Source organism: Lethenteron reissneri, chromosome 26, assembly GCF_015708825.2.
Source record: "Lethenteron reissneri isolate LAM-NWPU_2019-01 chromosome 26, ASM1570882v1, whole genome shotgun sequence".
NCBI classification, from domain to species: Eukaryota; Metazoa; Chordata; class Hyperoartia; order Petromyzontiformes; family Petromyzontidae; genus Lethenteron; species Lethenteron reissneri.
Window position 1 is genome coordinate 14,170,373 of NC_083804.1, and position 12,103 is coordinate 14,182,475.

Consider the following 12,103-nt stretch of genomic DNA (forward strand, 5'->3'; position numbering starts at 1 on the left):
GCGCCATCGTCCAAAGATTGTACCATCTGTAGCACGAAGAAAGTTCAACATTAAATTTCGATTTAAAGCTTTCGTGACTGCAGGGATTCATCTTCTTGGTTCTTTCGGTAAAGTCACGTAGAAGGGAGATAATTAAATAAATAAAAATAAAACATAACAATACAATTCTCACGACGTTTCGGCCACAACGCAAGCAGCCGTCCTCAGGTGAAGAACAGGTCTGACGCTGTCTTTCCGACTGACCTGTTCTTCACCTGAGGACGGCTGCTTGCGTTGTGGCCGAAACGTCGTGAGAATTGTATTTTATTATCTTTTATTATTTTATTATCTCCCTTCTACGTGACTTTACCGAAAGAACCAAGAAGAAAAAAGTTCACATATGTACATACATCAGAGCTTAGGCTGACTTGGGATTAGATATTATCGGCGTTTTTTCCCTCCATTCGTAGAAATTTCACCTGGAAAATCCGTTGAAGTGGAACGACTCAGGATCGACACGTAACGAGACGTGTGCAAAGAGAGATCCACTCGCATCCACATCCCTCCACTCAAATCCACACACGCTCGACCAACGTTAAGCCGCCGTTCGCCCACGAAGTGCTAGGCTAGGTGTACTGAACGTCTTTCGCGTAGCAAACCGTGCTAATCGGAGGAGGCATGGGTGGGAAAAACCCGAATTTTCCAGCGGCAGGCATCGGGTTTTTTTTATTTAATACAATTCAACCCGATTTCGTGGAATTAAAACCTGGTTTAATGAATACGAGACTCTGATCCAAGGCTTAGGCTGCTTCCTCGTCGGTGCTGCTATCGTACTCGGGGGGCCGTCGGGCACGGGGTAGTCGTAGAATGCGGCGGGCAGGTTGGTCTTGATGAACACGAGGAGCTTCTCCTCCACAATCGTGGGCGCCAGTGAGTTCCTTAGCTTGGAATGGATGAAGCCCATCGTTGAGAAGAAGTTGGCGAAGTGCGGTTCCGCAATTAGAACCAATTAAACCGCATTTCTCCCAATCTCAGATGATCGGGTTTAATATAAAAAGACAATTAAACCCGATTGTAAAAAACCCGACTGTGCCACCCCCTTAGGAGGAGGTCACGTGAAGTGTTGAAGGCTCGTTGACAGGAGGTCACAGAACAGACCCAAGTGTCATGGGTTGACTGACAGATGACTGGCAGATGCACAATCTGGGATCTCCACTGCGCTCGTTGCGAGCATCGCTTAACCGCACCCAAACAAAGTTCCCCCGTGTAGCCTTAGCAGACTGTTGGGGCAAGTGCTGCTGTTAGCGAGCACCTGTGCAGGTGCGGGCACGGCACACGAGGGGGTGTGGGTGGCAACACCACGCCCAGCCGCCTTTGTCTCCCCAGTGGCGATGTTGACACCATCGCACCAAGTACTAATTTGAGACTGAGTCGACCTAGGGTAGGAGGCCCAGGTTCAGATAATCGTCACCGGTGTTGGCCGTGAGCGGGAATCAAACCCGGGTCGCCGGGATCGTAGCGAAACGCGCTAACCACTACGCCACCGCTCCCCACACTCAATCACGCATACTCTAGAAAACACGTTATGCACACGTATACAAACTTTTTGTTTGTTTTAATCAATCATTTGAACAGGATGCGTTTATGCGATGGATATCGCACCCAAACACATGAATACACAATGAAAAATATTTAAACCAGCGGTGTGTAACCACGATTAGAGGATAGAATAATTCAATGTAATTCAATATTTTTCGATTTAAAGCTTTAGTGACTCCAGGGATTCATATTCTTGGTTCTTTCGTTAAAGTCACGTAGAAGGGAAATAATAAAATAATAAAACTAAAACAAAATTCTCACGACGTTTCGATTGAAACACAAGCAATCATCATCAGGTGTGAAACCACAGCAAGAAATTTTGAAAAAAAAAAAGAAAAAAAATGCAGATTTTTGTTTTCCAAAATTCTTGCTGTGGTTTTCACACCTGATGATGATTGCTTGTGTTGCAATCGAAACGTGAGAACTTTATTGTTTTATTTTTATTATTTGCCTTCTACGTGACTTTACCGAAAGAACCAAAAATAGAATTAAATATTCTTGTACCCTATGTTATCCTATAATCTTATGGACACGTCTTAAAACAAAGAATGAAAGACAACAGAAGCAGTGAAGGTGGTGATGATGGTGATGATGATGTTTGAGATCAGTGTCAGTGGGGCTGGCGGTTATCAACACAGTTTAACACGTGAGTCGGCTTTCGCGACCAATTTTACCCATCATAAATGTGGTTGTTTTTGGGTTGGATCGCGTAAATATAAATGTGTCGTTAAACCCGCCGTCGCCCGAAACAGGAAGACTTACTCACAATTCCGGCTAATCTCCCGATGAAGCTGCTTGTTGTAATCACCCCGCGAAACGCCACAGTTACTCGAAATGTGAATGTGGATTTTACTCTCCAACACACAACCGGTTGTGTGTTGAAGTAGTAACGACGAATTGGCAAGCGACAAACTTGATCAATTGGCTGTCGGGTGGCGGGTTTCACGACGACGACGACACATTCATATTTACGCGAGCTAACAAAACCAAAAAACCTTTAACTACGGTTGTGATAATTAATTGTCATGTTTGCCATGTGTTAGTTACAAACTGCACCTCTCCATAACAAAGGCTCAGTCCTTTGTTATGCAGTCTACTCTTGGTCTTAAGCCTCACCTTACCATATTAATAAAAAAAGTGTGCCGTTCCTGGCCCTTCCCCCCCTCAACCATTATATATACGGGGTGGTATTTCTTGTGATCTCTCATTTACTTGATACAGCTGTCGTGGCTGTGACGGATCCACCTGAAGACGGAGGCTTGTGTTGCTTCCGAAACGTCGTGAATTTTTTTAATTTGTTTGATTTTACTTTCATTAATTTAACTTTTTACCTACGTGACTTTACCGAAAAAACCTAAGAGTATGAATCCTTGCAGTCACGAAAGCTTCAAATCTACAATTATAACGAGTTTGGTTTTTGCTGCTATTGCAATTCTGAAACGAGTCTCCACGGTGAGGCGCTCTCTGCGCACGCGATTCAGGGTTTGAGAATTTACGGGGGAACGCGGGTGCCGAGTTCGCTGGAGAAAACATCAGCCCTGGGGAGACAAAAGATTCGAAGCTTTCGTGACTGCAGGAATCCATACTCTTTGGTTCTTTCGGTAAAGTCACGTAGGTAGGAAATAAAATAAATCACGACGTTTCGGGCGCAACACAAGCAATCATCATCAGGTGTGAAATCCACAGCAAGAAACTTTTTTCAAAATTTCTTGCTGTGGGTTTCACACCTGATGATGATGATGATTGCTCGCTCGTGTTGCAGTCGAAACGTCGTGAGAATTTGTATTGTTTTATATTTATATTATTTCCCTTCTACGTGACTTTACCGACAGAACCAGGAATACGTATGGACCCTGTTTGGGTCACCACTCGCCGCGGCAGCCCACGCAGGCCGAGAGTGTGTAGGGCGGGCGAGTTCGGAGCGAGCTAACGTCACTTTGTGTGCACGGCACAACCCGTTTGTCAATCGACTGCGGCCGCGGCTCTCCCCTAGGACGGCTCAGCGTGAAACGAGTGCCCGCACGCGGCTTGTGTAAACATCAAGCACTTTGTAGTAGAGACAAAGGCGGCCGGGCATGACCGCTTGACCGCACTAAACAGCCCGGTGCGCCGTGCCTCCCTCAACAGATTATCGCCAACAGCAGCCACTCGCCTCCACTAACTCTATGCAAAGCTATAACGGGGGCATGTATATTTATGTCTCTCTACATAAACATACACGACTGTGTGTGTGTGTATATAGACCGGGCGGTGTACGGTAATTTTGGTACTGTACAAACGCACGTGCGCGCACTGTACACGGTGCCATCGTGGATTTTTTAAAAACATCACAACGGACATCCGGTCACGTGGCCTCGAAAACAACCCAGTGAGGGCATTTCCGGTACGTGACCCCAGTGTCGCGAACGTCACTTCCGCTTCCACATCTAAGCCCCGCCCACCGTCTCCTCCCTAACGGAAAAACAACAACAAGTGGTGGTGGTGGTGTCATGTACACACAGCAACAACAACACGCGTGGTGGTGGTGGTGGTGGTGTCATGTACACACAGCAACAACAAGTGGTGGTGGTGGTGTCATGTACACACAGCAACAACAACACGCGTGGTGGTGGTGGTGGTGGTGTCATGTACACACAGCAACAACAAGTGGTGGTGTCATGTACACACAGCAACAACAACAAGTGGTGGTGGTGGTGTCATATACACACAGCAACAACAACAAGTGGTGGTGTCATGTACACACAGCAACAACAACAAGTGGTGGTGTCATGTACACACAGCAACAACAACAAGTGGTGGTGTCATGTACACACAGCAACAACAACAAGTGGTGGTGTCATGTACACACAGCAACAACAACAAGTGGTGGTGTCATGTACACACAGCAACAACAACAAGTGGTGGTGGTGGTGTCATGTACACACAGCAACAACAACAAGTGGTGGTGTCATGTACACACAGCAACAACAACAAGTGGTGGTGGTGGTGTCATGTACACACAGCAACAACAACAAGTGGTGGTGTCATGTACACACAGCAACAACAACAAGTGGTGGTGGTGGTGTCATGTACACACAGCAACAACAACAAGTGGTGGTGTCATGTACACACAGCAACAACAACAAGTGGTGGTGTCATGTACACACAGCAACAACAACAAGTGGTGGTGGTGGTGTCATGTACACACAGCAACAACAACACGTGGTGGTGTCATGTACACACAGCAACAACAAGTGGTGGTGGTGGTGTCATGTACACACAGCAACAACAAGTGGTGGTGGTGTCATGTACACACAGCAACAACAACAAGTGGTGGTGGTGGTGTCATGTACACACAGCAACAACAACACGCGTGGTGGTGGTGGTGTCATGTACACACAGCAACAACAACACGCATGGTGGTGTCATGTACACAGCAACAACAACAAGTGGTGGTGGTGGTGTCATGTACAAACAGCAACAACACGTGGTGGTGTCATGTACACAGCAACAACAAGTGGTGGTGTCATGTACACACAGCAACAACAACAAGTGGTGGTGTCATGTACACACAGCAACAACAACACGCGTGGTGGTGGTGGTGGTGGTGTCATGTACAAACAGCAACAACAAGTGGTGGTGTCATGTACACACAGCAACAACAACAAGTGGTGGTGGTGGTGTCATGTACACACAGCAACAACAACACGCATGGTGGTGTCATGTACACACAGCAACAACAAGTGGTGGTGTCATGTACACACAGCAACAACAACAAGTGGTGGTGGTGGTGTCATGTACACACAGCAACAACAACACGCGTGGTGGTGGTGGTGGTGTCATGTACACACAGCAACAACAAGTGGTGGTGTCATGTACACACAGCAACAACAACAAGTGGTGGTGGTGGTGTCATGTACACACAGCAACAACAACACGCGTGGTGGTGGTGGTGGTGGTGTCATGTACACACAGCAACAACAAGTGGTGGTGTCATGTACACACAGCAACAACAAGTGGTGGTGTCATGTACACACAGCAACAACAAGTGGTGGTGTCATGTACACACAGCAACAACAACAAGTGGTGGTGGTGGTGTCATGTACACACAGCAACAACAACACGCGTGGTGGTGGTGGTGGTGGTGTCATGTACACACAGCAACAACAACACGCATGGTGGTGTCATGTACAAACAGCAACAACACGTGGTGGTGGTGTCATGTACACAGCAACAACAAGTGGTGGTGTCATGTACACACAGCAACAAGACATCCAGTGTAATCTTACACATCACACGTGGTGTAATCTTACACACAGCAACATCACACCATACACAACACACGGTGTAATCTTACACAACACACGGTGTAATCTTACACAACACACGGTGTAATTTTACACCACCCCATCCACTATCTCATCAGAATTCGACAGTACTGGATGAATCCGATGAGCCATGTCCAGTAATGGGGGGGGGGGGGCACAGGGTAAGAACGTGAAAACATCAAAATTTTTTTAAAAACACGATAGGAGTTCAAAATATTGGGAAGGTAAAGAAACCACGTTTGAAAATATACACAGATGGAACTAAACTTTGCTTTGTAGGTGAAGTCCAGAGATATTAGCTCAGCCTCCATCTCACCCCCAACCCTTGCTCACAGCAACCCCACTGATATCTAAATGACACCCAAACCTGCCCCAGTACGGAGTGGTCCAGATGTATTGTGACCTCCCCCCCCCCCCCACCAATTAATTGACCAGTTACATTTGATCCCCTTTGCCTTTAAATTTTTGCTTTAAATAAACTTAACTTTTTTCCAAAAATTTTTTAAGTTTTAGAGAATTAAATGGGGGTCACAAGACATCTGGACCACCCTATGACACCTCCATCCCTCGCACTCGCCCCTGTACCCCGCCCCCTACCTGCCATCATTCTTATAGGAATCTTTATTTAGTCTGGAGGAGGAATCCGATGAGCTAATAATCTCTTTGTTCACAGATGTCCAAGTATGGGGCGGGTCACCAAGTTACAATAACAAACGATACCCAAAAAAAAAAATGATAGTGAAAAAATAGAGGAAAAAAAGTAATCAAGCCACTAAATCTAAATAAGTACGATTATTACATAAGTTCGATTGATCAAAGTTGGGCAAGGCGGAAAAAAAACCAGTCCCAGACCACACCAAGATAACACGACACAGTCGTCCTTTAATAAAAAATTGACATTGAACTATCGATAGAAAGGTAAGGATCAAAGTTACCAATCTTCTGCTATTCACCTCTTCCCATTACCGCAATGGCACAGACTCCGTAGGTGTGGTCAAGTGTCTGAGCACCACATACCTACCCGCATAACACCCCCAATACCATGACCCACACATCATCAACACGTACCACACCCCCCATCATCATACCCCATCATAACACAGCTCTCCCAAGTCACACCAGAACTCACATCACACACCACACCACAAACCCACACCCACCCACCATCACAACACATCCTCCTCGATTATAACACCCATCACACCTCTCGCATGCCTCCAACATAACATCCCCCACACTTATTTTTCCCCATACACCATCTCTTCCCACACCCCCTCCCCGTATCCAAGTCCATCCCCTTCATCATAACATCACCCTCCCCTCCCCACATCCTAAACTCTTCCCGTGCCATGCACACACACACACACCACACACACCCACCCTGTGTGGTGTCGTAATACGCCTCCAGAAACACCGCCTCGCAACCCTCCATCATAACACTCCGTCGTGATGCCTCCCACTCTCCCTCTGTAACATCCCCTCCACAAATCCCCAATCATCATAACACTACCCCACCCCCAACACTTCCAGTAGAACACACCCCTACATCATAACACTACCCCACCCCCAACACATCCAGTAGAACACACCCGTACATCATAACACTACCCCACCCCCAACACATCCAGTAGAGCACACCCCTACATCATAACACTACCCAACCCCCAACACATCCAGTAGAGCACACCCCTACATCATAACACTACCCCACCCCCAACACTTCCAGTAGAGCACACCCCTACATCATAACACTACCCCACCCCCAACACATCCAGTAGAACACACCCCTACATCATAACACTACCCAACCCCCAACACATCCAGTAGAACACACCCCTACATCATAACACTACCCCACCCCCAACACATCCAGTAGAGCACACCCCTACATCATAACACTACCCCACCCCCAACACATCCAGTAGAACACACCCCTACATCATAACACTACCCCACCCCCAACACTTCCAGTAGAGCACACCCCTACATCATAACACTACCCCACCCCCAACACATCCAGTAGAACACACCCCTACATCATAACACTACCCCACCCCCAACACATCCAGTAGAGCACACCCCTACATCATAACACTACCCCACCCCCTACACATCCAGTAGAGCACACCCCTACATCATAACACTACCCCACCCCCAACACATCCAGTAGAGCACACCCCTACATCATAACACTACCCCACCCCCAACACTTCCAGTAGAGCACACCCCTACATCATAACACTACCCCACCCCCAACACATCCAGTAGAGCACACCCCTACATCATAACACTACCCCACCCCCAACACATCCAGTAGAACACACCCCTACATCATAACACTACCCCACCCCCAACACTTCCAGTAGAGCACACCCCTACATCATACCACTACCCCACCCCCAACACATCCAGTAGAACACACCCCTACATCATAACACTACCCCACCCCCAACACATCCAGTAGAGCACACCCCTACATCATAACACTACCCCACCCCCAACACATCCAGTAGAACACACCCCCTACATACACCCTACACACACACCCTACACACACACACCCTACACACACATCCTACACACACCCTACACACACCCTACACACACCCTACACACACACCCTACACACACACACCCTACACACACATCCTACACACACCCTACACACACCCTACACACACCCTACACACACGCCCTACACCATCACACACCCTACACACACCCTACACACACACCCTACACACACCCTACACCATCATCACCCTCCACCATCATCACCCACCACCATCACCCTCCCTGCACACACCCTACACACACCCTACACACACCCTACACACACCCTACACACACACCCTACACACACCCTACACCATCACACACCCTACACACACCCTACACACCCCCTACACACACCCTACACACACACCCTACACACACACCCTACACACACACCCTACACACACACCCTACACACACACCCTACACACACACCCTACACACACACCCTACACCATCACACACCCTACACACACACCCTACACACACCCTACACCATCATCACCCTCCACCATCATCACCCACCACCATCACCCTCCCTGCACACACCCTACACACACCCTACACACACCCTACACACACCCTACACCATCACACACCCTACACACACCCTACACACACCCTACACACACCCTACACACACACCCTACACACACACACCCTACACACACACCCTACACACACACCCTACACACACACCCTACACACACACACCCTACACACACCTTACACACACACCCTACACACACCCTACACACACACCCTACACACACACCCTACACACCCTACACACACCCTACACACACATCCTACACACACACCCCCTACACACACCCTACACACACACCCTACACACACACCCCCACCACCATCACCCTACACACACACCCTACACACCCCCTCCACCACCACCCTCCCTGCACCCCCCCCCACTCTTCCTCCAGCCCCGCCCCCCGCATACCGGGTCTCTTCCCGCCATGGCTCTGTTGCCCGTGACGTCACTCTATTTCATGAATGAAACCTCGTGACCAAACATCATATGACGCGTGACTTAACACAGCAGCAGCAGCAGGAACAGCACAAGCAGCAGCAGCAGGAACAGCACAAGCAGCAGCAGCAGGAACAGCAACAGCAGCAGCAGGAGCAGCAGGAGGAGGAGCAGCAACAGCAGGAACAAGAGGAGGAGGAACGGCAGCAACAGGAGAAACAGGAGGAGGAGCAGGAGGAGGAGCAGCAGCAGGAGGAGGAGGAGAAACAGCAACAGGAGGAACAGCAGCAACAACAACAGCAGCAGCAGGAGGAGGAATACCGGCAACACACGGGGGGAGGGGAACCTGCGTCCACAGTCGAGGAAACATCAACAGCAGCAGCAGGGATATCAGCAGCAGCTGCACATCAACAGCAACAACAACAGGGATATCAGCAGCAGCTGCAGCAGGAATATCAGCAGCAGCTGCACATCAACAGCAACAACAACAGGGATATCAGCAGCAGCTGCAGCAGGGATATCAGCAGCAGCTGCACACGAACAGCAGCAGCAGCAGGGATATCAGCGGCAGCGAAACCAAGAGCACAACTAGCAAGGGCACACGAGCAGCAAGCAGCAGCAGGAATAGCAACAGTGGCTGTAGCAGCAGCAGGAGAGACAGTGGTTGTAGCAGCAGCAGCAGCAGGAAGAGCAACAGTGGCTGTAGCAGCAGCAGGAGAGACAGTGGCTGCAGCAGCAACAGGAAGAGCAACAGTGGCTGTAGCAGCAGCAGGAGAGACAGTGGCTGCAGCAGCAACAGGAAGAGCAACAGTGGCTGTAGCAGCAGCAGGAGAGACAGTGGCTGCAGCAGCAACAGGAAGAGCAACAGTGGCTGTAGCAGCAGCAGGAGAGACAGTGGCTGCAGCAGCAACAGGAAGAGCAACAGTGGCTGTAGCAGCAGCAGGAGAGACAGTGGCTGCAGCAGCAACAGGAAGAGCAACAGTGGCTGTAGCAGCAGCAGGAAGAGCAACAGTGGCTGTAGCAGCAGCAGGAGAGACAGTGGCTGCAGCAGCAACAGGAAGAGCAACAGTGGCTGTAGCAGCAGCAGGAAGAGCAACAGTGGCTGTAGCAGCAGCAAGAGCAGCAGCAGGAAAGACAGTGGCAGCAGCTGTAGCAGCAGCAGGAGCAGGAAGAGCAACAGTGGCAGCAGCAGCAGCAACAGGAGACAACATCATCAGCAGGGTCGGCAACAGCATCAGCTGCTGCATCGCCAGCCCCCTCGTCTGCTGAGGAGGGGGGGGGGGCAGCGTCACATCATCAACATCATCGTCGTCGTCGTCACTGTCATCAGCATCACAATCATCATCAGCATCGTTATCAGCATAATTTAAGATCCTCGTCATCAAAAAGCATTTCGGACATTTGATGACTGCTTGTGTCGTATCGTCGGCATCACCATCATCATCATCACTACCATCATCACCATCATCATCACCATCTTTATCACCACCACCATCATTTCCATTGACATCGCCGGATATCACTGACACCACCACTGCTAACCACCACCACCATCATCATCACCATTATCACCACGAACATCACCAGCTACCATTGACATCATCATCACCACCATCAACAGTCGTTATCATTCCGCTGCTGCCGTTATTGTATCGGATCATCGCCATCATCATCATCATCGCCATCGCCACCATCAACAGCAACATCATCAACATGACGGGCGTCTCTGCCCGAATTCGCTGACGGAAGAGGAGGGAGTTTGGGGGAGGAGGAGGAGGAGAGAGAGAGGGAGGAGGAGGAAGAGAGGAGACACGGGGAGAGAGACGGGACAGGATTATCGGGGAGAGACACAAGAGGAGGGAGAGACACGAGGAGAGACACAAGAGGAAGACGGGGGGGAGAGACAAGAGAGAGGAGGGGAGACACGTGGAGAGAGACACGGGGAGAGAGACACGTGGAGAGAGACACGGGGAGAGAGACACGTGGAGAGAGACACGGGAGAGAGACACGTGGAGAGAGACACGTGGAGAGAGACACGGGGAGAGAGACACGGGGAGAGAGACACGTGGAGAGAGACACGTGGAGAGAGACACGGGAAGACGAGGAGGAGGAGGAGACGGGAGGGGACAAGGGTGAGTTTGGAGTGTTTCTCTTGAGCGAGCTGCTGAGTGTGTAAACAAGTGTGATGTGTGTGTGTGTAAACAAGTGTGTGTGATGTGTGTGTGTGTGTAAACAAGTGTGTGTGTGATGTGGCTTGTGTGTAAACAAGTGTGTGATGTGTGTAAACAAGTGTGTGTGTGATGTGGCTTGTGTGTAAACAAGTGTGTGATGTGTGTAAACAAGTGTGTGATGTGTGTAAACAAGTGTGTGTGTGATGTGTGTAAACAAGTGTGTGATGTGGCTTGTGTGTAAACAAGTGTGTGATGTGTGTAAACGTGTGTGTGTGTGATGTGTGTAAACAAGTGTGTGATGTGTGTAAACAAGTGTGTGATGTGGCTTGTGTGTAACCACGTACGTGTGTGTAAAAAAACGTGTGTGTGTGTGTAAATACGTTACAGTATAAACGTGTGTGCGTGTTAACAAGTGTGTATAAACACATTACTACGGTGTGAGTGTAAACCAGTGTGTGTGTACAAGTCTCTGTGTATTCGTGTGTAAATACTAAATCCATCGC

At 49.2% G+C, this 12,103-nt stretch overlaps 1 protein-coding gene across 1 annotated transcript in view; it reads left to right on the plus strand.

The window, feature by feature from the left end:
* The first annotated feature begins 11,427 nt into the window (after positions 1 to 11,427).
* The window catches only part of LOC133347959 (glycine, alanine and asparagine-rich protein-like), a 30,410-nt gene continuing 29,734 nt past the window's right edge, over positions 11,428 to 12,103 (plus strand). Inside the window, exon 1 of the mRNA XM_061560723.1 lies at positions 11,428 to 11,561. The gene's annotated coding sequence lies outside the window, so the exon portion shown is untranslated. The remainder of the gene's footprint in view (positions 11,562 to 12,103) is intronic.